Source organism: Coloeus monedula (assembly GCF_965178545.1).
Source record: "Coloeus monedula genome assembly, contig: HAP1_SCAFFOLD_67, whole genome shotgun sequence".
In the NCBI taxonomy this organism is placed as follows: domain Eukaryota; kingdom Metazoa; phylum Chordata; class Aves; order Passeriformes; family Corvidae; genus Coloeus; species Coloeus monedula.
In genome coordinates, this window is record NW_028120824.1 from 891,998 (window position 1) to 918,112 (window position 26,115).

The following is a 26,115-nucleotide window of genomic DNA, read 5'->3' on the forward strand; positions in this document are numbered from 1 at the left end:
GTTCCAGGAGCCATCTGATCCCTTTCTGAGGTTGCCACCACAGCCTAAGCTTCCCCCCCCCCCCCCACTGGGCCATGATGGCATCTGCATTCCCAGAGCCAGCGAACGGCTCCGGCCCTCGCACCACTGCTGCACATCAGGCCCGGCCAGGGGAGCTGAAATAAAGCCTGGAACTCTCAAGGGTGAACTGGCACCACAACCACAAACCTCCCTCAGTTGAGAGTAAAGAGGTGTCCCTGTATTTACACACGTCCAGGAACAATACTCCTCTAGAGCAGGCGTGGATTTACTTTTTTATCAGTTGAACTGGCACTGCTGCCACCTGATGCCATTAAATTCTCCATCCCCACAATCCCTGGTTCCCCTTGGCTGTGGGGTTTTTGCTGTCCCACAGTGAGTTAGGAGGGATCTCTGGCCAGCCTTGTTGCCCAAGAGCATTCAAAATCCTAATCCTCACTTCTCTGACTACTGAATACCTTAAACGCCACTCTGCGTTGTGCAAAAAAGTGCCTTGGTCCCACTGGCAACTGCACATCTCTAACAGCTGTTCTCAGTTATTCCAACTGAGTAAAATAATTATTAAGGAAAAGAGGAACCAGTTAAACCTAACAGCTTTTGCCTGATGTTTTCCTCAGGAATGAGTTAGGAGCGCAGTAGCAAGGCCTTCAGACAGGCACAGTGTCTGATATAAACTATATCTGGGCACACATAAAAAATAGGTTATATATAAATAGATAGCTATATGCCCTAATATATAATACATATTTATATTAGAGTTATGTAAGGCATAAATATCTGCCCTACATATAACCAAAAATATTTTTCACCAACTACCTCTAAATTACCCCCTGACCCCTGATGCTAGGAATGTAACATTTTTAGGGATCCTAAAATCAAACAGATGCAGGAAAATAAACCACGATTTTATGCCATTAATTCCAAGATGTTTTCCTGGATGTGTGCTGCTGCATCTGTTTTTCTGTAAGATCTTGTGCCTTATCCCTGAAGTGCACTCAGAATTGTCAGGATCATGAAATCCATTTGGGATTTTACTGTTGCTGCAGTATCCAGTGAGATGAGTTTTTTCAAAATTATTTCTCTTGGACCGAGCACATCTCCTCAAGTTCCTTCTCACTTTCTGCATCCTGGAAATGCAAAAAGGGAGAAGATCAATGTACAGCTCAAGTAAAACAAATAAAAAGCATCATTTCCCTTCTTTCTCTCCAACCCCAAATCAGTTTTTAAGCATATCATGGAATCCTGGAATGGTTTGGGTTGGAAGGAGTCTTGAAGCTCATCCAGTTCCACTCGCTTCCACTGGGCCAGGCTGCTCCAAGCCCCGTCCAAGCGTGAGTCTGAAAAACCCCAAACAAGTCCCAGATCTAGACAGCCCACTGGAAGAAAACCCAAAATTAATTAGAGCAGCAGAGCCTGGCTTCAGTCTGGCACTTCTCCTTGACAGCACACAGAGCTGAACGGAGTGGTCAGGGCACACTCGAGGGCAAACTGGGAGAAATCACGGCGGGCTCTGGACAATGTCCTGGCTGGGCGGGATCTGCCCTGGGATGGAGACCCAGCGCCGTCCCGCTCGCCCCCCCTCCGGCCCCAGGGTGGGTCGGTCCCCGCAGCGCGCGCCCCTTCGGCCGGGCTCGCCCACTCTCCGTGAAGAGGGGCGGGAGAGGGGGCTAAGCAGAAGCTGCGGAGACAGGATCCCCTCATGCCGCTTCTCACCGTTGAAGTCCCCGGTGTCGGCCACCACCGTGGTGTGGTGCTTGAGCTGGTCCAGCGCCGACTCCACCTTCTGCCGCTTCACGGGGGACACCGACACGTCCGCGGCTCCGGGGGACTCGCGCGCCCAGGAGGGACGGTACGTGCCCGAAGGGCACCGGCCCGCGCGCTCCCGCCGCCCGCCGCCAATCCCAGCCTGGCTGGGCGGCAGCGGCCAATCAGGAGCGCGGACAGGAGACGGACGAGGCCGCGGGAGGGAGAGCGATTCTGATTGGCTGGTTCGTGAGGGCCGGGCGGGGGTTCGCCTTGGCGACCGTGACGCCGCCATCGTCCCCGACGGAGCGTATCGGGGGAGTCTCCTGGCCCCGAGATCTCTCGGGCCCGGAACCTCCTGTCCCCGGAGTCTCCGTGTCGCCAGAACCCCCGGCAGTCTTCCCCGCGGCCGGTACGGCGCCCGACCCGCCCCTGAGCCACCCGTCCCTCGTGGCCGCGCGGGGCCCGGGCGCGGCCGGTGCCGCAAGGTGGCGGCGGGCAGCCCCTGAGGGAGGCGGCCGTGAGGGAAGGCTCGGGGCCGCGTCGGTGGTGCCCCGCTGCAGGAGCTGAGCGCTCTGGGCTCCCTTCCCCGCCGTTGTGGCAAGGTTCGAAATGGCTTATCGAGTGCAGCTCCAGGCGCTGAGAGAGCCCTCGGCCCAGTAAGGCAGGTGTTTTGGGCTCGTGGTTCGCCTGAACTTTATTTAGGCTGTAAAAGAGGTGATCTTGTTAGTGTGGGCCCACTTGGAAATTGTACTCTCCAAAACATCTACAGAAGGAATTACCAGTTATTTCAGCTGGGTAATTTAATTGTTAAGGAAAAGAGAAGACAAACTTTTGCTTCTGGAAACAGGATGGCTCTTGGCTGGAAATGTTGGAGAATCCGTGTAACAGGCTCCTAGTCATGGGGTTATGCTGTTCCCTCTTTCTGTATGGTTCCACTTGGGACAGCTGCCACAGTCGTTCCCCTTCCAGAGAGGCAAGAATGTGCTTTTGTGCAGCCTTCTCATGCTTTGCCCCTATTCTTAAGACACAGCTATCCAGGCCGTAACATCCTTCCTGTTGAATGTCAGTCCCCAAACCCAAAAGGAAATGTGTGGTTTCAGACATTCTGCTGAGTTTCTGAGACTCTCAGTGACAAAGCATTATGAAAACCCAGTGAAAGAGACGGAGATGGAGTTATAACTTAACTATTTTAATAAATCTTGTACAGTGCATGGTTATATCATTGTCTCCTTCGCTCAGTTACATCAATGTACAGTAGTTTATAGCAGTGTCTGCAGGCAGTACAAACAGAACAGATGCACAGCTCAGTCGCGTGGAAATTTGTAAAAGTGGCCTCTGCAATAAGGTCTACTGAGCTATTTGTTTTAGGAAGTGCTCCTGTGGCTCCCGGCTTTACAGAGCTGTCATGTACACTCCTGTTAAAATCCCAGATAACCGTAATTCCCTGTGATTTGCTTTCCTCTACACCCCAGGACTAGAAGATGGTGTGTTTCCTAGCTCAACATTCGTTTTTATTTTCATTTTAGAAACTTTTTCGCCTCCCGTGCTTGCCATCCTGCCTCCCATCTCCACCCTAATCCGGAGCCAGGGCTTCTCAGGAGGATTGTCCTCTTCATCCCTCCCTGACAAGGTGAGTGCCCTTCTCAGATCCTAGCAGGGCTGTGACTAAACCCAGGATCCTCCCCTGCCTGCACCCTAATTCTGCTGGTGAGAGCAGTGTCCTGTTTCAAATGAAGAAAACAGATTATCCATTGGAGACGCTTAAGAATGAAGCCAAAACTAAGGTGCACTGGTGTTCTCAGTTTTAGACATGAGCTCCCCAGATGCTGTTTTAAAGCTTTTTCCATTAAATGTGCAATGACAGGCACAAATTTGGACAAAGACTCAGCATGTGCTGAGAGAGAAAACCCAGCTGTCCCTGGGCTGTGGGCAGCTCTGGAGCTCTGTGTGCTTCACTGCTTTGCAATCAGATTGGTCTGTCAGTCAAACAGAGCTAGAAATGCAATGTGCCAAACTTGCTGTGGACAGGAACTACGCTGCTTGCTTGAGTTTTGAAATGGTGAGTAAATTTTGGAAGCATAATCACTTAATTCTGCTTCTAGGGAGAGGGATTTTCCTCACCCCTATTTACAGATTGCTATATACAAATGCACATAACTTTATGAAGGAAAACGGGAAGTAAAGAGCAACACCCTGTGCTAAATTAGAGGGGTTTTTTTCTTGTGGCCATTTAATTTGTGTTAAACCTGCCTTTCCCAGTGTGCTTTGGGGTTTCAGCTCTTTGGGAATCATTTCAGCTGACTTTTTGCAGTGAAAATGTGAAGATGGGGACAAGTGACCAACACCCTGGGAAGGGCTGTGGGTGTGCCTGGGTCGGGAGCAAACGGTCAGGGCTTATCTTCTCCTGGTTTGAGGCCCGGTTTGGCAACACCACCGCAACATTCCAGTGCAGGATCCGTGCCCCAGGGAAGGGCTGCACAGCTGCCCCGAGCCCCAGCCTCTGCATCAGCAGCGGTGGGCGGGTGGAACTCACCTATTTCCAGATTCAAATCCCTTTGTTTGTCACTCCTGCTCATTTCTAGGCACTGAAAGCTCATTTCAGCTGTTCAGAGATAGCACTAGCTGGTCCATGGATTTAAGGAAGCAGCCAGACTTCGGGAATGTGTGTTGCCATTCTAGCCTTGTCCAACGAGGGGGCACAGGGGGACAGGACAAGGACAGGCAGTTGTCACCGGCCCTGTGCTCGTGGGCTGCAGGGGACACCTGCACTGAGGAGGAAATGGAAATGGAAATAGAAAGGGTTAGGTTGCCCAGAGAGGTCATGACTCACCATTCCTGGAAGTGTCCGAGGCCAGGTTGGACAAGATTTGGAACAACTTGGGCTTGTGACAGGCATTCCTGCCCATGGCAGGGGGGTGGAGTGGGATGAGCTTTAATGTCCTTTCCTTAAACCCAAACCATTGCAGGGTTCTAAAGCCTTATTCCTCTGGTCCAGGCTCCAAGCCTTGAGGCTGGCCTCTCTTGTGCTGTGTGCCACGCCTGCTCTGCCAGGGGAGAGTGGGGAGCAGGGGACAGCCCTCGGAGAAAAGCTTTGGGGGTCTTTTTTTGCTTGAAGCCAGCCCTTGTACATCCAGCCCCGTGTGAATCCTGCTCTGATCGCATGCATGGAAAATTTCAGTATAAAATATATAGTTATAAAAAAAATACTTCATGCAAAATTAAAACACCTTTCCCAGTGGGACATGGTCTTATTGTCAACCCTTCCCAACAGTGTTCAAGGAATTGTCACTCTGATGGCAGCTGGACCCCAAGGGGAGCTCTGCTGCATCTGGCCTGGGCCAGGAATCATTGCTTTCATTCCCTTTTTTTCTGCACTACTTAGGGCTAAGAGCTGAAATAAAGCAGAGAGACTTTAATTTGCAGAATCAATCCTTTCCTGGCGGCGCTTCGTGATTTCTTGGAGCTCCGACTCCCCTCTGCTTTTCTGGAATGGAAACAAAACAGGCAGTTTGGATTTGAACTTCAAGCTGCAGTTAAGTGACAGTATTTAATTAATGCTGTAAAAGTAGAGCTAGTTTCAAAGAGATAAGTGATATCAGTAAAAAGCAGATTAATTAGTGGAAACAGGGGGATCTTACAGATTTGCTCAAAAGACACTTCGGAATTTTTACGTGTGTTTTATTGCTGGTGTAGGTTTGGTTGCATTTTTTTTCCCCACAATTGTATTTTTTAAAATGCCTGTTTAATGAGCTATCTGACGCTGCTGGTACAGCCCCCATTCCAGCAGGAATTATCCAGAAAAATGCTTACCTCCAGCTGGTTTTTCTCCACTGTGATCTTGCTGTAGACTCTGTTTCCCTCATCACCGCACACCTTCTTCAGCTCCTCTCTGTTGAGGGAGAAGAGCTGAGCTCCGGTGAGGATGCCCAGGTGTTCCACGGTCCTGGGGAGACACAAAGTAGGGAGGTGACGATTGTGCTGCACATGGCCTTGTGCCAGAGGTGAGGAGTTGGAGATGGGAGGCCAGGAGCTGCAGTGGGACCATATCACGGGGCCCTGGGGCTGTTCCAAGGTGGCAGCTGCAATTCCAGTAGCATTTCAGGCCTTGGATTTAGTTAGTTAACTGTTTATCTCCAAGAAAATATTTATACCAGAGAAAGGGAGTGACTTTGGGCTCTGAACATTCTGGTTATAGAGCCTGGATTGAACAGGGTTGAAATCTAATTTGCAACACAGGCTCTGTAAGTAAATCCAAGTGGCTTGTCCCAGGTGAGATGGTGCCGGTGGCCTCCCCCGCTCCTTCTCCAGGGAAGGACGAGCATTGCACGTGGCAATAGGGCAAATCTTACTCTTTGCTGAATGACTTGGCCTCCAGCCAGGCTTTGACTTCTTCAGTGCTGGATTCAAAGGTGAGGGGCACGAAAACTTGCTGAGGCTTTTCCACTTTGAAATTCCTGTGGGGAGGCTGAATTTTATTGTTTGTGATCTTCTTTAGCAGCTCGTCGTTCAGCTCATCCGTTTGGTGAATAAGTTCTGTAGAAACAAGTAGGGAATGAAAGCAAGTCTTCAGTCAAAAATGCCATTAAATGTTTGTGGGGAAACTGTAAGGCAAATGGGGATGTGGCTCAACATTCTTATTTAAATTCAGCCCAGAAAAGTGATTCCCATTTTCCTGTGCCCCTGTGTTGCCATTTATTTTGCTCCCATCACCCCTTGGCTGTTGCCTGATGTGGAAGCACAGTTCTGTGAGAATCTACAATTGGAGGTTTGCAATTGAGACCTTTTCAGTCCTCTCTGCTGCTTCTAGTCACTAATTTGCTGATCGCAGAGCTCCAGGTTTTGCTCCGCAACAGAACAGAAGCGGCAGGAAGCACAAACTGGGAATGAGCAACACACTCATGATGGGATGAGCTTGAAGGTCCCTTCCAGCCCAGGGCATCCTGTGCTTCTGTGAAAACTCCAGTGACTCTTCATCCAGTATCGCTTTCCCCATGAAACTCCTGAAGACTGTGGAGAATAACTCAGTGATACGAACAGATTTGTGTCCTTGTATTGTGGGGCTTCCTGTCGTCCCAGAAGGGCTCCTGCTTCCAGGAGTGGACAGGGTGGGATAAGGGGTGAGGTGAGCAGGGCCCCTGATCTCTCTCCTGCTCTGTGAGCCCCACAGCACGTGCAGGGTGAGGGAGTGATGCGGATCTCCTGTTTGGCCGGGAATTCTGTGGAACCACATGAAGGAAGCGGCCAGGCGGGCACTGTGTGTGTGCCGGGAGATGAGCAAAAGGAAGTGAGAGAAAGGGATTGACCTGAGCTGTTCCTTAGACACACTTAAACATTTTGGAAGAGAAAGGAAACTCTCTCCTTGGGAGGAGGAGGAGGAAGTTAGAACTGGAGGAAGGAGGCATGGGGTGATCACTTATTGCCCTGCTCGGCCCGGGCCGCCCGAGAGCCCCGGCGGTGTCACAAGCCCCAGGGCTGCTCTCTTGGCTCTTGTCCTGCCTGGAATGGCCTCCAGACACAGTGCTGCTGCATTGCTGTGATCAGTAAAAGGTGCAGGGGAGCCCCTTGGGCAGGTCTGGTCCCCCGAGCGCCCAAACCCAGGGGAGCCCAGAGTGGGACACACACGTGCGTTCTTTGGCGTCCTGTGCAGAGTGGCGCGACAACATCTCAGTGCCCCACTTATCCCCGGCGTAGCTGGCAGGCAGCTTGTGGGTTGGGCTGGATGGGCCATGGCCCCTGGGGCTCAGGTCTCCTTTGTACCTCTGGTTAGACTGGTTAGAAAGGGAAAGAAAAGTAAGAATTTTTTTTGGTCGTTTTTAATTTTCTTAAGCTTTCTGCCTCACACCCACGGAGGGACAAACTGCCGTGTTCTCCTTGTGCTGATGTGGGGCTGGGGAGACCTCAGGTGGAGCTGCATGGAAGAAGTTAATTTCTGGGAATGAAGAACCCAAAGCAAAGTCTGAAGTTTGCGCAAGGGAATTCCTAGTTGTGCCAAACGTGTTCGATCTCATTGGAAGGCAGAGCCTCACTGCTCCGTAGCTGGGATGTGAAGCGGGACCACTGCCAAGGGCCTGGAGCGGACTGGAAAGTTTTTTGACGTTTTGATTAAACTAGCAGGGATTTATCCAGAAGCCTGCTGGGCCGCCTTAGGCTTTGCCCAAACGCTGCAATACCAAAATGGGGAAGCAATTCCATGCTTCCCTAGGGTGTTTAGAACACTCCAGCTCCACATTTCTGCAGTGCAAGTTGCAGTATTCAGTTAATTCTCACTTAGATGGTGTTTCCATCTGCCTCCACTCCAGTAACGTGTTCCTGGTGCTGAACTGAACTGGCTGAGGGAAGTGTCCATCTTTAATTTAACCCCCAAGAAAAATCTTGATGTGGAAAAATATGGAAAGCAGGAGGCTGGTGCACAAATAGGAAGGATAGGCCTTATTTGGGAAGACGATCGTAGCAAAATGTGAATTTTATCATAGGAGACTCAGGAATCTCCTGGCTTTGTCTACTTCTGAAGGTCTGTCCTGATTGGTGCATAGTATCCTAAGAAATCAGGGAGGTCTAATGCCAACATTATTCCCAGAGGCAGATTGTGCCCTGCAGCTGATACCAGTCAGGTATTACCTGACTACAGACCTGTTTGAGCTCTTCCAGTTTCACCACATCCAGGATATTGTACGGAACATAACCGGCCTGCCCACTCCGGTTGAGCAACTTCCACCACTGCTTATTATCTTCCAACACCTGAGAGAGGGACAAAAATAAATCTGCTGTGGGAAAATGGGATTTCAGGCATAAACAACCAGGATATAGCGGGGCCGAACCATCCAAAAGGTGAAGTTGCCAGAAGGACATCACTGAGGCCAGGAGCTCTAATCAGATCTGTTGCTCTCAGATGCAATCCAGGACTGAAACTTTTCCTGGAAAGCATCAGAATGTATCGTAAGGATGAACAGGAGAGCACCTCTGCGTGCTGAAGAACTCATAGTTCCTACATAATGTCCCTGTTTCTCCAGACCTTTTTTTCCTAATGACTGAGTTTCTGATGTCTTTTTGCATTAAAATAAATAATTAAATAAATAAAAAGCCACATTTTGCAGAGAAACCTTTTCCTCAGGTCACAGATCAGTGTCAGCCCAAGTCACGTCCCACCTTGTCCAGCTGCCAACAGTGCTGCAGTAAGAGAAAGGTTATGAGAAAGGTGCTTTTCAGAGAAAACAAATCCTCGTGGAGGAGGAAGTGGTGATAAGGAACCGACCCAGCGGGGGATGAGCAGGGCTCTAGAGCGAGTTGTTGTCCTCCCTCCTCACTGTGGTTAAAATGGGACCGATGTCTTTGAGCTGAGGAAATGACACAACACAGCACAGGCAGCCTGCTCCAGCTTTGGGTTTGAGCAAAGCTTTGTGTCACTGCTGAGATACCACCAGGGAAAATGGAGTTGGTGCTTGTTGCTATCCCGAGCTCTCTCCTGCCCCTGGGGGACACACCTTTTCCAGGAGCGGTCACGTACCTCCAGGATTTCATCCTTCAGCACCGAGAGCTCACTGGCGTTTCGCGCGGTGAAATCGTAGCGGATTTTGGCAAATCTCTTGGGCACAGCCACCCCCTGGGCCTCGAAATTCCTGCAGAAGAGAAGTGTCCTGAAGTTCATTAACCTGAGCTAGACTGTTGGAAGGACTCTGTGTGGAAGCTGGAATTGTATTAGAGGATCATCATAAACTAAAAATATATGTGACAATGTGGCCAGATTGCAATGAATCTAAAGACAGGACAGGGTTGGCTCGAGCTCACAGAGCTGCTGCCTCCAGTGTAAACTAACCGCCTCGTGAAAGCAAATGGTTTTTCACAGACATTATTCAAATAAAAGGGGAAAGGGGAAAAAAAACCCAACCAAGAAAAAAGGAAGGTTCCCATTAGCAAAAAAAGCCTACATGAAAAAGTGAGGTTGTGAGCTATGGCCGAAGGGCCGAGTTTGGTGCTGATTCTCAATCAATTCAGCAAATGACAGTGCATTGATGCAACTGGTTTTTTAGTCAAATTTAGTCCTGATTCTTCACAGTAATTTGCCTCAAGAAAATGAGCCCCATATCCTTTGGTGAGTTCCCTGTTGGCTGAGGCCCAGACCTTCAGGCCGTGACTTCTCAACATACTTGCAGTGAGACTGGCTCCCTCTTAATTGCTTCTTTTTGAAGTATGGTTTGTCACTATCATCCTGCTGAAGATGAACAGGGCTGGTGTCTCATCTTCATATATTCTTCCCCCTCGTCCCCTCTCCTTCTTTTCCCCTTTTTCACCTCTAAATAAATTTCTTCAAGGCGATTTAACCCTGGGATAGTCTAATCCACTTTAGTCCTTCGTGGTCCACCCTCAGATAGATGTGTTGGCACAGAAGAAGTAAGGGTGTTCCTTTAGGATCTGATACTGTAATAAAGGGAAGAGAAAGATGAAACAGGCATTTCATGTTTGTCTGTTTTCTCTCCATGTCATTTCGTGAACATGTACTCACACTTGGCCAAGAGTAGTGCATTCAGACACTGAATATGAGTGTTGAAGAGGGGACTGAGAAGGAAGAAGCTTAGTGTTCTGCAATAGGAATTATGCTTTGGGGATTTTACGAATTGTTTCCCTCTTTTTCACCATCATGCTCTTCTTGCACACTTCCTTGTCTTTTGCTATTGAGCGAAAGTCTGGAGGCTCAGAAAGCCCAAGTTTCATCTGAGAAAGATTTCCTGTGTCAGAGAGAACGGAAGGGATTCTGTTTCCATCCTTTCATGCCAGGAAGGATGAACTGCCTGTATCAGGAGGTGCCGAATTGGTTCTGGGTGCTGCTGTAGCTCACAGAATTGCAAGACCCAGTGCTGCAGGAGTTCAAATAACAGACCGGTGGAAAGGCTCAGGGGCCACAAGCTGTGCTGCATCTCTCATGGACTTGCAAGGAACCTCTCCTTTGGTGTCTGTGCAAGTGCTGGCTGATGTGGGCACTAGGATTGCTCTTTTAATCAGGCAGCTCCAGTACCTTTCAGAAAAGAATTTTCATGGCACATCATGAGCCATTAATCTCTTGACTAACCATAACATTTCCTTACTCCTTGGTTTTACAGCATTACTCAAACACTGACATTTGTCATTTCACCAGCCATCTCCCTTGACCTCTAGCATCAGGCACTTGCAGGGGGAAGGATCTGGTCTCACAAATATTTTCATACTCTGATCTCTGTGATTTATTAACCATGAAGTTTTGCCTTCAGAACTCAAGATGCCATTTCAAATAATTTCATGTGCAAAAGTCGAGTTATTGGGCAAAAGGGATCCTTGATAGCTGGGTACAAAGGACAGCAGGACTGCTGTTGCTGTTTTCTTTTCAACTACTGTGCTTGCTGTGTGACCTTGAGGAAATAGGTTCACTGCAGCTTTATGGTTCCGTTTTTGCATAGGGAAAATAAGGGCAGTGATAATTGCTTTCAGTTGTAAAACACTTCAAGATTTATGGAATATGAATGATTCTTACTAAGTGAAAAGTGTTGCAAAGCTGGCTTAGTTGCACACTGTGCTAACAAAATCCCCTATCAGCCTATTGACCCCAGCCTGAAACACTCATTAAAGTTTATAGGACATTTTGGTGGATGAGTTGAGGCAGTTGTTCTGCTGGAAATATCATACTGAAAGCACTTTTAAATCCATCATCCGCTTTGACTTTTTTCTCTATTAAAACTAAACACAACTGCTTGCTCTTTCCAGTTTTCTTAGTTTAGTTTTTGATGGGTAAGTACTCACTGTTAACTCAGCTTGTACCCCCATGGCATCTGAGACATTACAGTTCATTCTAGTCATAGCATAAACACACAATAGCTGTTGTACTGAGACAAAAAGAGTTATAAAACATGTAAGATATCCAATGGACTGGTATTAACTATCAAGTTGCATGGTCACTTTTGAATGTCAAATGTTCTTTTTATGGATACTGCATTAATTTAATTTGTGCTTAAACGTTAGCTAGGCTAGACATTGGTGTCTGAAAAGTTTACATATTTTTCCAATGTCAAAATGTGTAAATTTAGTATTAAAGAAACAAAACTATTTACTTGTACTAGAGGAAAAATACTTTCGTAGCAAAGAAATTAACTGAGGTGCTCTTTAGAAATAGGTCTGGCTTGCTTACAGAATTGTTGCTTATGCAGTAAAGCAGATCTACAGATGTTTTCTTTTTTTCTTCCAGATAAAACTTGGATTGTTTGAAAAGTGGGGAGATATTTCACCATAGTACAAAAGAAGATACAGAAGAGGAGAGCAGAATGAGAGCTTTGCAAGTGCCACATGCCTGCAGCCTGCTGTCTTTAGCGATGCTGTTCCTTCCAGTCACTGAACGTCAAAACAAAATATCCCAAGACTGAAGCTTTCCTATAAAGGTAAACTTTTCAGTAGTTTTTCTGATTCTGGCACTTTGGTTTCGATGTGATACTGCCAGCAGTTCTTTTTGTATTACTAACCAGGAAATACATAATAGAAGCCTTAAAGATGGATGAATTCTGCCTCGGGGCAGTATTAAAATCTGGGTTTTTTGTTGTGTCGGGGCACATGTTTCTGAAGTATAAATGTCTTTTAAAAGTATTATTTCTGTTTGCTCCAAGAGGATGTTAACAGACTATACATAAATTAGAGGGGAGTGGTCCTTGAAAGGCTCTGAGGTGCATTGGAGACATTCCTGTGTGGCTGGTGCGGATGATGTGACACATGGAGGACATTCACACCTTCCTACAGCATCAGAGAAAGTTGAGGGCGCTGACTCAAGTGTTTCAAGGGGACTGACATTTATTTTTGTAATAATTCTTTTTCTATCACTAAGTGGATATGTTAAACTCTTCATATGTGGTTTTCTTTCTCCTTGCCTCTTTGGATCACAAAAGCGTGTTTCTCTGCAGAATTTCTTAGTCTTGTGTGTAGTTCTTGTTAAGAATGGTACCGTCTGAGGGATTTCAACACAGACATATTTATGTATTAATGGCCAATTTTTTAAAGAAGGTGGATTTCTTTTTGCTTTGCATGTACAGTACACCTCCACAGGCACAGAGATGTGTCACTGACACTTCCTTCTTTAGTGAAAACAAATGCTCTCCAGTTAGTTATGTTTCAGCTATGTCAGCACCTTGCCCTTAGGGGAGCTATTTCTGCTCTGTTTTTCAAACTTATGTCTTCCTATGCATTGCAGAGTTACACTCAGGATGGTGTGATGGGACAGGCTGTAGAGCCTTCATCGGGGCTTATGATATGTTTATCATGAGTTTAACACCCAGAGAAATGTATTGAGTAAGCAGAATGACATGCTATTTATTTACAAGCTTCTCTTTTGCTAGATTTGCATGCCACTGTGCATGCTATTCCACTGTGTATATAAATGTGTTTGGATGTGTTTGTGCGAGAGAGACAGAGGAAGCAAGATCAAGGGATCTTGACAACATTTTTATAAATTCAGGGAACAGTTGCACTCCCTGAAGCCAATGCATACAGAAACTGAAAGAGCTGACATGAGTTATGAAAGTTAGCAGTAAAACCCTCCTGACATACAGCCAGCCTTCTCACAGCTAGGCCTTTTGAGCTAATTCCCAAAAGCAGCATATACCATATGGCCATGGCATTTACTGTGGATTTGACGCTCACGATTAGTGAATTCCTCTCAACTTCAAAAGCAGATAGCCTTTGGCAAAATCCTGATGGATGCCTTTGGCAGGTAAAGAGGGGGAGAAAGAAAAATTAGTGAGGTCAACACAGGGGAAAAAAAATGGCTGAAATCTTAGTTTAAAATAGTGGCAGAGACCTGCTGGGAACAGTTGGGAAAATGCCTGAGCTTGTTTAAAAAGACAGTGAGCAGATGATTGATATTTAGGCCCTGACCCAAACTTTTCTTAGCAACTTTATAAACCTTTCAGTTTGGCTTGAGGGATACCGTTTCCTGTCCAAACTTATTCACCTATATCCCTGTAGGGGGGGAAAATCAGCAACAGATACAGATGCAAAACAGCACATAAATCTTAGTTTTGAGAGCTGTGATGGAACTGAAAAGTCAGAAGAAAGAGAATTACCAGAATTTATTGTGCCTTGTCTTACTTTCTTGGGGGGTTGGAAGGTGTATATTTTTCCACATGGAAGAAGAAATAATTTAATGCTGTTTTTTCACATTTATGTATTGTAAATGATTCCAGTATGGCTTATCATAATTAAACTATATTTTGCGTGTTGACAACAGAATATCAGATGTACTGAATATTTAATATAGTTGTGAGAATTAAGTCTACCTTCCTCCCCCCAAATCTTTCAAACAAAACAATTCCAAGGTTTCTGAGAATAAGATGTAGGAGAAATGAACTGGTTTTTTGCCAGTTCTCATAAAATTGTTAGTCATGTCACTGACAAGTCCTGGCATCTCTGTTCTTTGGAATTCATACTTGAACTCTCATGAAGAGGAGAATACAGGGCTCTTTTCCTTCTTTATGGAAAACAGATGAGAACTGGCCACATCAGGCAGTTCCAAAAACCTGGTCACATGTGTCTTTGAAGGGAAGGTTTCATCTCCTTTCAGGTGCAATGTGCTTATGGCATAGCTCCATCTTCCCAGAAGAGCTGAGCATTTGCTGGGGCAGGAGAGCTGGAAGTAAGCGGGACTTTGCTCTGCAGTTACTGAATCTTCCAGTTGCATCAATCAGTGGTGGATGGAGGAAGAGGGAGAGGGTAGGGTGGTTAAAGATGTGTCTATAACTGCAGGAGTGCTTCAATAAACCACAGCATGTCAAAGCTCCTTTGTGTTCAAACAGCAATTGAAATTTTAGACCTTCTCTGAATGGCAGTTATAGGTTTCCTTCTTCTCAAGGTTGTCATCTTAACGAATGGGAATCTGTGCAGGAAATGTTAAGATATTCCAGTGAGTGATGTTGGGATCAATGTAAAGTCATACAATGGATTTCCTTTATTGTTTGTCCCAGTCTAAAGATGTGTTCTAAAAAATTGTGCATGTATAAAACTAAAACTACACACAAATCAATTAAAATATGTTGTAGTACAGAATCAAAGTCATATATTTTCCACCTGTGTTAACCGAATACACTATGATCTTTAATCACATATCTCATCCTTTCACATTTTCCCTGATCCATTAGTTGAAAAATTCTCTTATTCACTCAGACTTAACGTTTAGATACTCGTTCATGTCATTACTATCCCAGAAATTGTCACTCCTCTTGTGATGTTTTTAGGGTGCTCTCACTGCATATACCTTACTTATTCTGTGTATCTTAGATACTTCTACAAGATTGAGGTGCTTTTACTATTACAGCTTTACTATTAGGAGAAGGTAACAAACTGTCTTCTAATAGAAGATTATGATCTTTAGAAAACCAGGGGATGATTTTGAGTAATATTCCATATTTTGACTCTCTTTGCCTAGTACTGCTTTCAGTCTAAGACCAACAGTGTGTATTTATCACTCATTTTCATGTAGCTGGAGATAACCTGTGACCTTCATCCAAACTGCAGAACTCCACAAGCACAGAAGTGATATTCAGCTTCCCTAAGCAGCACGTCCTTGTTGTCTGCTGCCTCATTTAACATCCTCATTCCAACCTCTAGAGCAGATGCAGAAGGTTTTCATATACCAGTCTAATTCATTAATGTCATTTTCAGGACAGCATCAGTTCTGTTACTAAAGAATGGAAGGCTCAGTGTCCTAATTCATGTATGTTTAATTCATACAGTGTAGACAGTCTTGTTTCTGTTTGATCTTCTGAGTAATAATTTTTCCTAATTCATTGGGAGGTCCTTCCATAAATATCGTGTGTGTGTCTTTTTAGATTTTACTTCATAGGGAGAAGTAAAGAATAGCCAGACCAGAAGGTTGATTGCCTTCTGAGAAAAAGAAGAAAAAAAAGCAAATTTTTCTCAATTTGTGGCTATCCTAAAATTTTCCTGCCGAAAGAGAGAATCCTAATTGCAAATTTAACCCTATTGATTTGATTTACTTGGCTGCTTTTCATGGACAGTTTAGTAAGTGTAGTCTGTGTTCTCAGTGAATGCATTTATATTACAAAAGTGTGCACCCTAGTTTCTTGGCTGGGGGGCATGCCCTAGCCCAGATTTGGACATTGTCACCAGTGACATCCACAAACATCTATCATTCCCGTGTGGGAATGTGGCCATTCCCCAGAGCAAGCCATGCTTACTGTGACAGCGGTGACTTGGTCAGAGGACCAGGAATCCTGCATTGTGACACAGTACAGAGGAATAAGCAGGACTGAAGGCAACGTTTGGCTTTTAAAGCAGGATTTACTTAGCACTGTTAAAAACGACTATGGTAGTAATTTACATCTAATAAACAAAAGCATTATTCTCAGCTGATTTGTTTTTCTCCATATAGAATGAATTAAGATGCAGTCTCATTCTCACTGAAGTCATGGCAAGAGTTTTTCCACTGAAGTAAATTGAAGCAAGATCAAATTCACGCTCCTCACTTTTTTCATCTTACCTAAATAAACTAAAGACAGGTAGTTCTTTCTCCTCTGCTGAAGGATGACAGTGCTAAATCATCAGCTCCACATGGAAATTAGCCATGTTTAAGGATTGTTTAGTTTCACGCAGTGTTTTGCACACAGGATTTTCTTCCCCCAGAGTGATCTATTCTTAAAACATGGTGAAAAAGCAAACAGAGAACATTTTGGTGCCAGGAATTCTTTTGAAAATTTGACTGGGTGAGTGCATTTCCTTAATGTTCAAAAATTATCCTTTGACCATGCTATTTAACAGTGTCAAGCATTCTGTTCTCTATATTGTTTTTGCTTTAAACCTGTTTCATTTTAGAACTGATGAGATGCTTAACTGTTGCATCAGAGCAGTTAGTTTGTTCAGTTTCAGTACAGCTGGCTTATTTCCATGTCATGCATCATTTAATTATACATATAAAACATAGTTAAAATTGTACAGCTCCATGAGCCTCACTTAAACTGTCTGTGGCACTGCAGTAATCCCAGTACCCTGACGGGGTGTTGCACAGCTGTGACTGGTTGGAATGTGGTAAACTGGTGATGTGTAAGAGAGCCTAGAAGTGAGCTTGCATTTTGCAGCTGTGCTTGCTCTACTGGAAGAGGAAGTTAAACCAGAAAAAAACTGCTCTTGTGGCAATATCAGCATCTGTAAATCTGAATGCTTAATGAAAATCAAGGAAAATGTGCTGAGTGAGGAAGTGGTGCTTTTCCCTTGTTTGTCATTTAATTAATTTTTGGTGGTTTGTTATTTCTCAGAAAAATCTATCTCAGATTCCTCTGTGGAAAAACATGAAGTGTTTATGTGAGAGTGAAGATCCTAGTATTGGATGATTGTCTAGATATGCAAAAGACTTTGCCTGTTTTGTCTCAAAAATGCTTTCTGGAGGCAGTGATCATTGACACTTAAAATGTACCCTAGCTTGAAGATGGATGGGCACTGCTGTCCATGTGTATATGCTGTCGACTGAGTATAAACTTGAAGGCATCTATTACATCTTAGTAATGGGAAAAGCAGCAAATTTCTTACAGACATTTTTTTCCTTTTTTAAGCTAGTGAACTTGAAGGTCAGATTCAACTATATGTTGCATTTTCTGTCATATAATTATCATATCTATAATGTCCTGAAGAGCAGCCTCCAGTCAGTGACATCAACAGTTTACACAGCAGTTGAACTAAGAATAACCTTGGAGAACTGACCCATGTCAACCTCTTATGAGTGTAAACTCTAGTTCACAACAGTTTCTGTTTTTTCATGATCACAGAAGGGCCTCAGTTGGATAAAAGAAGAATTGTGTTCAAAAAATACAAAACTATTCTGCTGAATGTTCACTTTACTGTATCTCAGAAGAGGAGAGGAAACAAAACTGAAAGAGTAATACTTAACAAAGTATTTTTGCTCCCTTATAAAAAGAAGGACAGGACAACATCAAAAACAGCTTCCCTAGAAGAATGCAGGGAAGATACATGATAAGTGGCATCAGCTTGGAAGAGGGATCAAAACTCTTTCTTTGATTGCTTTTACTAATGACATCTGTTTAAGCAAATCCAATTCAGAGCAGTTTCAGGAATCCCAAACTTGTTCTCTTTCTGAGCACTATTTGGAGGGCATGATCTGCCTGACATCAGTGTCTGTCTAGCAGTGGACATCTGTGGTCACTATGCAGGTGCTCGATTCACATCCTGTTTCCTTTTCCTCCCTCCCCATTTCTGCAGTTCCATTTGTAGGTGAGTTCCCCAAAGAAGAGCTGAGGAACATAAGGGATGACTCTTCCGTACTCACAGTCCTTTGGAGATAAATACACAGAGATAGCAGAAAGAGTCAGAATTTCCTTTAATAAACCAGTGCAGTATCAGACAAGTCAGAGAGATTGGTTAACTCTGTTTAAGGCAGACAATTTTGAAGATGGTGGGAGTGACAGATGTACATCTTTGCTACAAATTTGAAAAATGAGACATTCTACTTTCTGAACAAAATCCTGGCTATCCCAGAATTTTGCACTGTGTTGAACCATAGAGTTTTAAGAGCTGAGAGGTTGTTGAAGACACCAAAATTTTGTAATTAACTTACTGGGCCTCTTTAAGGAGGGTGTTACGTCTTCCTGTGCATCATTCAAGCAGCCTGGATTTCTTTCAGAAAGATTTCTCACTAAATCTGTAACAAAACATTAGCCTATATGACATCCTGCCCCAAAAGTAATAAATATAAATATTATTAATAAAAAATGTCCCCCTCCAAGATTAAATAAAAGCTTACACCTATATACCAAGAGCATCCACGGATCATGTCACACAAATTTATATTTGACAAGGGTTTGTGTGGGAGGGCACTTGTGCCTGCTTTGTACAGGGAAGCTCTGGGGTTCCCAGGTTCACGACTGATGGGTCTGCACTTTGTGTCTGTTGAGGCTCTGGGTGCCCAGGGCCATGAGCAGTTCCCGGGCTGGGGATGGCGGGTGGGGCTGGCCTGTGATGCGCTCTGGGGCCTGTGACAGCACAGGGGCCGTGTCACAATGGGGGCAGCTATAAAAGGCCCCATTGGTTGACGCTGCCCCCAGTAGAGCCTGGGCAAGCGGTGAGTGCCCACAGGCGGTGGGGAGGCAGGGCTGGGGGAGGGCTGGGGCAGAAGCGCTGGCACCCGGGGCGTGTGTTCTGTCCCTGCGTCCAGGGCCCAGCCCCTGGCGGGAGCGCCTTGCTCAGGCTCGGTGCTTGCTGGGGCAGCGGTGCAGGCCTTGCCTCCTGCCAGCTGCTGGGGGCCCTCTCCTTCCTGCTGCCACATCCCCGTGGCTCCTGCCCTGCACTGGCTGCCTCCATTCCGGCCCTACTGAACCCCTTCTGTGTGTCCTCTTGCAGACCATGGCTTTATTGTCATTGCTCTTCGTGCTCATGCAAAGCCTGATCCAGTACCCCCAGCCAGCTGGGGATGGGCTGGATGAGGCCACGCACCGGCGAATGCAGGAGCGTGAGGAGCTGCTCGACCGCGAGATGGCTCAGCTGCTGCAGGAGCTGGAGCAAGGGCCCCCAGAGCAGCAGGACGAGGGCTGGGGAGCCCTGCTCTTTGGTGCCCTGCAGCAGTGGCCATTCTGGGCTCTTGCTGGACTCCTGCTCCTCTTGGGCCTGTGGTTTAGCTGCAGGAGGAGTCCTGAAGCCAGCAAAACCAACAGCAGCGGCAAGGACCAGACCTCCTGCAAGACCTTGGGAGAGGAGAAGGAAAAAGAAAAGGAAGAAGACAATTTGGATTCCGAGAGAGATGGAGAAAACATTGATGTGACTGTGGAGGCAGATGACAGTGGCAGCGGAAATGAAGGAGAAGGCAGTCCTGTGGCTGCAAATGAAGGAGACGACAATGATGCCAATGAACGAGATGAAGATGTGAAGTTGAAGAAAGACAGTGATGTTAAAAGTGATGATGGCCATGATGCAAGGAAAGATGAAGGCTGGAGTGATGGGAATATGCCAGGAGACAATACTGCTGAAGGAAATGAAGAAGAACCTGGCAATGTTACTGGAGGTGTGGAAGACCTAGATGAAGCAAATGAAGGAGAAAACAAGGATGTGAAGGTGGAGCCAGACAAGGATGCTGGAAAGGAAGAAGAAGGAGATGGAAATGAAGAAAAAACCGATGATGCGTATATGAAAGCAGGCAACGATGACGTACGTGAAGGTGAAGATGGAAAGGAAGAAAAAGCGGATGTGAAAGTGCAGGAAAGCAGTGATGCCAGTGAACAAAGAAGCAGTGATTGGACAGGACAAGAAGACAGCCGTGATGGTGAGAATGCAGTAGACCATTGTGGTTTTGCTGCAACTGAGGAAGAAAAGAAGGACATTGGAAATGAAGAAAGCAATCTTGGAGACAAAGATGAGAAAGCCAGTGCTGCCGATAGGAAGGGAGAAAAGAATGAAAATGGAAATGGAGAGGAACATGGCAATGCTGCTTCAACTGAAGAAGGTGTTGATAAGATAAATGAAGGAGAAAGCAGCAATATGAAGCTGAAGGAAGACAGTCATTCCAGTGAACACAGAGCCACTGATTGGAATGGGAAGGATCAGGAAAACAGGGATGCGAATGTGAAAGGCGAGAAGAATGAAGATGGAAAAGAAGAAGAAGGTGGAAATGTGGCTGCCAGTGAAAAAGAAGGCAGTGGTGCTGGCAAGGACAAAGGCAGCAGTGGTGGAATTGAAGAGGAAGAAGACGCCTGTGACGTTGGGAATAAGCGAGGGATCCTTTTAGTGGATCGCATACAGTGTCCTGTCGAGGACGTGGAGAGAGGTCGCTCAGTGGCAGCTGAGCTGATGGAGAGCTTCACGCGTGTCTTTATTGACAGTGTGAGCGATAGTTTCTACCCGCTGCCTCAAGAAGCCATCGGGGTGGGCAGTGCCTTTGAGGGTTGGAGTCCCCGTGAGCAGGATGTGGTGTACCGCGTGCTGGTCCCACTGAATCCCCCACCGGGACACGCCTTCCACCTGGAGCTGAACAGTGCAGGGCAGATGGCAGCAAGGACCTTCTGTGTCCGTGTGGAGCTGGTGTGCACGTGCGAGAGGGAGCAGCTGGGCGAGAAGCTGTTGTGCTTCCTGCACCACTCGCAGGAGGAGCTGCGGCGGAAGCAGAAGCCCAGCCTCCTAGAGACACTCTGCACCGGCTCCTACCTGGACGTGGAGAAAACCTCCCACTGGTTCTACCAGCTGGTGAGATGCTCGTGGCTGCATTTGCCTCAGTCGTACTCATGGCACTTGGTGTTTCAGCCCTGCAGCCGGTCCTGCCAATTCCGGCTGAGCAAAGGCAAGAAGAGCCTGATGGTGGAGATGCTGTTTGGGGTGCGCCACGGGGACTCCGACATCTTTGTGGTCAGCCAGCCCACAGAGGCCCAGAAAGGCGGCTCCAGCATCTTTGTGAGCAGCCAGCCCGCCGAGGCCGACTCCATCGCAAGCACAGCGTGGCCTGAGACGTACGCTGTGGCAGAGGCAAAATTCTTCCAGCACGTCGCCAGGCAGGTGCCGTGTGAGAGCTTGCACCTGAAATGCCTGCAGCTCTTCACCTGCATCCTGAGGGGCACAGGTTTTTCCAGCTCGACCTGGAAGACTGTGGTCATGCACGTGCTGACCACCGTACCGCTGTCCCAGTGGCGCAGGAGGGAATTTGCGCGGCGGCTGTGGGACATCATGGCATACCTGCGCCGCTGCCTGCAGTTGAAACGCCTGGAGCACTTTGTCCTGGGCAACCAGAGGCTTCCTGAGGAGATCAGCTTGCCGCCGGCAATGCGAACGGTCGAGCCGCTCAACCTCTTTGAGCACCTGGCCCGAGATCCGGCCGCCCATGCAGAGGCGATGTGAGCTTACGGTCAGCTGCGATTCCGCCTCTGGATGCTGCTCTCCAACCACTGAGAGGAATTCCCTGCACAGAGCTGTGCTGGGGGGGCTCCCACCCGATGGCAGCCACGTGAGCACTGCATAATTCTTGCTTTTTTCACTGGCAATCCTGAAGCTGCTTTCCTGTTCCTGCGGAAGGAAGATGCTGCGGCACATTAATTCATTGTGCAGACACACATCTCTGCGTGGCCTTGCCCTTCACCTTTCAGTTTACCACGGTGCTGTTGCAATGTTCCTGCGTCTACGAGGCAGAAACTGGCTCCACCTGCACATCCTTACAGAAGACTATGAACTGACAGAGGTTGCTTGGCATACCTCCAAGTCCAAAAAACGAGCCTGTTAGGGACTTAATGTAATTCTTCAGTAAGCTGTACTTATTGTAGTTTTTTAAGGATGTAGTTTTTCTTAGTATATGAAAGTACAACAGGTAGTTTTAATTCACTCTACCATGGAAGAATAGGTAGTCCAAGTTTTCATAATGGGAACTGGATATATTATCCATGCTTCAAGAGGCCCTTTAGTATTGTCAGTGGGTAAACTATTTTGTAAACTTACCCTTAGTTTAGGCAATTAAACTACACTGCTGTAGTTGCTTGGCTGCTTTTCAGTAATATCCAGATATCTATGTTAGGAAAAACAATAAAAGGAGAGAAGTTTCTCAAATTGCCTGAAAAGTGTCCTTCTTTATATTTAATCCAATGGTTCTTAGAGAACGTCCATCCATTGCAGCTACCTGAAAAAATGACAGAGTGACTCAAGCGGTGATTGTGTCCAGCAGTCACATCTCGGTATTGCACTTCTGCAACTCACTAGAGCAGGGGATTAATTTTGTCTCATGAATGCAACCAGAAGTCATGATGGTTGAAACAGCTAAAATATTAATTAATCCTCCCAGTGCTGCTTCAAACCTGCCCCTCCTCATTCAGAGCATGGGAAAGAAAGCTGCTGTGGCCCACATCAGAGAGGGAAGGCCTCTGAAGGGACAGGAACAAGCAGCTCCATGTGAGGAGAGCAGGCAGGAACCTCCCAGAGGAGGATCGCTGCCAACAGCAGAACTCGCTGTTCCACTGAGAGGGAACTGTGCTCGCTGGGGTCCCTGCCTTTTGCTTCCTCTGCTGGGCAGGCACTGCTCCCACCACAGCCCCTTTGGCCCAGCTTGTGGAAGGAGGAGAACACCCTCCCTGCTCCCTTCTCCCCAAACACACACACCCACTTTGTTCCCCTCTCCTCTGCCCCCAGCTGCAGAGACCTGCCCTTTCCCTTGCTCCAGCGCTCATCAGCCCCTTCCACAAGGACATGTGCTCTCAGTGGGTAGGACTTGATCTCTGTGTGCCATTGAGCCTTACGGCCTGACCGCACAGCTTGTGTGGCCTCTGGAGCGATGCTTGGAGTCAGGGAGAAGCACGGCCCCCATGGCTTCTTGCTGCACAATGCACCCAGGGCTAGATTGGCCAGGGCCAAAACTATTGCAGGTGGTTAAACTGTGGGTGTGGCTGTGAGTTTTGGTGCAAGTGTGCTGTGTGTCTGAGGAGCATGCTGGGAGAGGGGAAGGGCAGAACCTACAGCTGTCCAGTGTTGCCACTGAAATACTGCTGTGCAGCTCAGGTGCTGGTTTTAACTGGTCAGTAGTATGCAACCCCACTAGGATGGAAATTGAAAACAGTGCTCCATAAGAGCAAGCATAGCCAAATGATCTGGATGTCTTTCTGGCACTGAGCTGTTCTTTCAGGCCTTGAAAACAGGGGCAGCTCTGATAAAGTAACTGAGCAGCTGGTTGGTATTAACTCTCCTTTGCACTGTCAATTCACCTTCTTTGGGAATAGCTCACCCTGCTCTGTGTCTCTCCTAAGCCTGTCAGTATCGATGTGAATGTGCTTTTCACACCCATGCCATCTGGCACTGGTATTACACCAGAGTTCCTCCTGCCACTGCAGTTCAAGGTCTTTCAATTTTTGCATGAAAGTCTCGTCTCCTATGTTATGGACACTGCACTCCTTAGGAAGCTGACAAATACATTTGAACATAGTGGGAAAAATGTTGAAGTGGAAGCGTTGCGAAGATGTGTGGCCAATTTCACAACATCTTTCCTGTGGAACTGCTGCAGGCTGAACGGAGCAAGTCCTGCTGTCAGATGTTCATTCGGAGAAAGCAGGTTTGAATAAAATAAGTCACAGCCAGAGAACTGTCAGCGCTTATCAATAGTGTCAAGATACGAGTTTCTGTAGCCAATTGTCCTTTGGATTTACTGAAGAAAATCCCTTACTGGTTTAAATCCTGGACACTGAAATCCACAAGAAAATTCCCATTTGCTCCAAAGCGAAGTCCCTTTCCCTTTCTTCCTGCTTCCTTCATCAGTGAAGCACAAACTGAGTTAGAATTTAAAACTGTGTTCTTCTCTGTACAGCCCCTACCAGAGAGGATGAGCAGAAGTATCAGGACAACCTGGTGGTGTCTTCTCTGGCCTTAAACATCTGGGCTGTAAGATGTAGCGAAGTCATTTATCTTGCCTCAGCGTTGCCGTGTTCATGTCCAGAGAATGGCCTGTTGTCAGAAGCCTTTCTGAAGACGCAGTTACTTGAAAATTGCAGGTGCAGGTGCTTGCAGCTACTCTAACCTTTTGTGCATCCTTCTGAGGGAAGCATAGTCTGAAATGAAGAAGTGGCAGTATTTTGAAGGCAAGTGCAATTAGAAGGAGGGTAATTTGTTTGGAAAGGTGGGGATAGCACTGCCTATAATTTCACAAAGCATACTTTGAGAAAGGAAGAGCTGTGTGCCTTAAGGTGCTAATCATGATCAGCATGTTCCATTCTGAACACCTGGACATGCTTGCAAAATACAGGACATGTCTCCATCCAGGCTGGAAAGAAGGAGCCCACTGCTGCAGGGTGGAGTGGGTTCCTTTGTGCAAGTCAGCACAAGTCCCAAAGCCTTGAGGTGGACTGGAAGGTAGAGAGCTTCTAGACACAAGCTATTGCCACAGAGTGTTTGGTTGGTGTTGCCTGTTCCTAAGAGTGTGGACTAATCTCCACTCTTCATTCCCCGTGTCTGTTTCCTTCCTAAGGAAGATTCACGCCTTTCTGGTTGCAGGTCATGTGCTTATGCAGCTAAAGGTAGCTGGGAGGCTGCTGAGCTGAGCTGAGCTGGTAGGCTAAGTGGAGCAGTAAAAGTCTTTCCCAGTCAGTGAGTTGACCTCAGGTCCTTCAAATAATGCAGTCCAAGAAGATTTTGCCAGTATTTCCACTGGAAGCCTACCACGGGTCTCTTGCTTTTTCTGTGTTTGACTGGCTGGTAGATTGGGAGGGACAAGGGGGTGTGAAATGCTTGACCAGGGCATGAATGAAATGACTTTTTTCTTTAGTTGGTCCTAGGCATCTCAACCTGAAGTTCTAAGGAGAGAGAGTGGGAGTAGCAGAGTTTGTTTAAAGCTGCCTTTTCTCCAGGGTCAGCAAATTAAGAGGCTCTTTACTACTCTGCATCTGGTAGTGTGGGCTTTCTGAATAGCTTTAGCTACAGGTGAGTTTATGAAACACCTTCCTTAGAGTAGGGCGGAGGTTTTCTCTTATCTGCTTGATTCTCAGGTGACTGGAGGTCAGAAGAAATTTTCCCTCTTATTCTGCATCTTAGTTACTCATGTGGATTAGGAGAGCACTGTGAAGGGACTGGAAGGTAGTGATCAGTAGAGATCTAAAAAGAGGAGGATGAGATGCGCTGCTGAAACAGAGTAGCCTGTGAAATTCCTGACTCTCTCCTCTTTCTTTGTGATGATGCCTGTGAATGACTGATCAGTGGCTGCTGTGATCCTGTCTTCCTCTTCTTCCCTCCCTGCTGGGTAGCACTTGGGACACGGAGCTGTTCAATGGCGACCTCATCTAGATGGCAGAAATTATAAGGCATTGATTGTTATTATATAGGATGGTTCAGAAAACTGTTTTCTGAGTGCACCCAGCTCTTGTGTCATGGCTGGAGAAGAGAAGGGTGATTAATCAGACATTGTGTGTTTTGTCAGCCCTCAGCTGATAAAGAGTATTTCAGAGATCACCCAAGAGGAATTGGAGTAGCCCAAGGGAGCAAAAAGGGAGCTCCTGCTGTGCTGTGCTGTGATCGGCATCAGAGCAACCCTTCCCAATAAACAGCACCATCGTATCCAGTAGCAAGGATCTCCAGTCAGAAAAAAGCAATGGAGGAGGTTTGTATTGAGGATGGTGTCTAAATGCAGACACGTCTACATCCCTATACAAAATAGAGTTCCTCTTGGAACGGCAAGAGAGAAGCCAGTTGCTGCAAGTGTCAGGAGGAGCACATTAGAGTGGAGCGAGCCAAGCTTCAGGAGTTCTGTGGTTTCAGGACTTTTCTTTTTCCTTTTCCAAACTTGTATTTCTTGTTACAGTGGCTTGTCCATTTTTCAGCCGGGCTATTGATCAGCCACATCTAGCGTAAGAAGTAGTTTGGATGGGCCTGAGTATTTTT

At 46.6% G+C, this 26,115-nt stretch overlaps 1 pseudogene across 1 annotated transcript in view; it reads right to left on the reverse strand.

The window, feature by feature from the left end:
* Window positions 1-5,176: 5,176 nt before the first annotated feature.
* Window positions 5,177-26,115, reverse strand: part of LOC309585543 (epidermal growth factor receptor kinase substrate 8-like protein 2) — an 83,314-nt pseudogene continuing 62,375 nt past the window's right edge. Inside the window, exons 6-11 of the transcript in view lie at window positions 9,269-9,380; window positions 8,383-8,502; window positions 7,385-7,532; window positions 6,114-6,297; window positions 5,575-5,707; window positions 5,177-5,248 (exon numbers count right to left, since the gene is read on the reverse strand). The product of the transcript in view is annotated as an epidermal growth factor receptor kinase substrate 8-like protein 2 (transcript). The remainder of the gene's footprint in view (window positions 5,249-5,574; window positions 5,708-6,113; window positions 6,298-7,384; window positions 7,533-8,382; window positions 8,503-9,268; window positions 9,381-26,115) is intronic.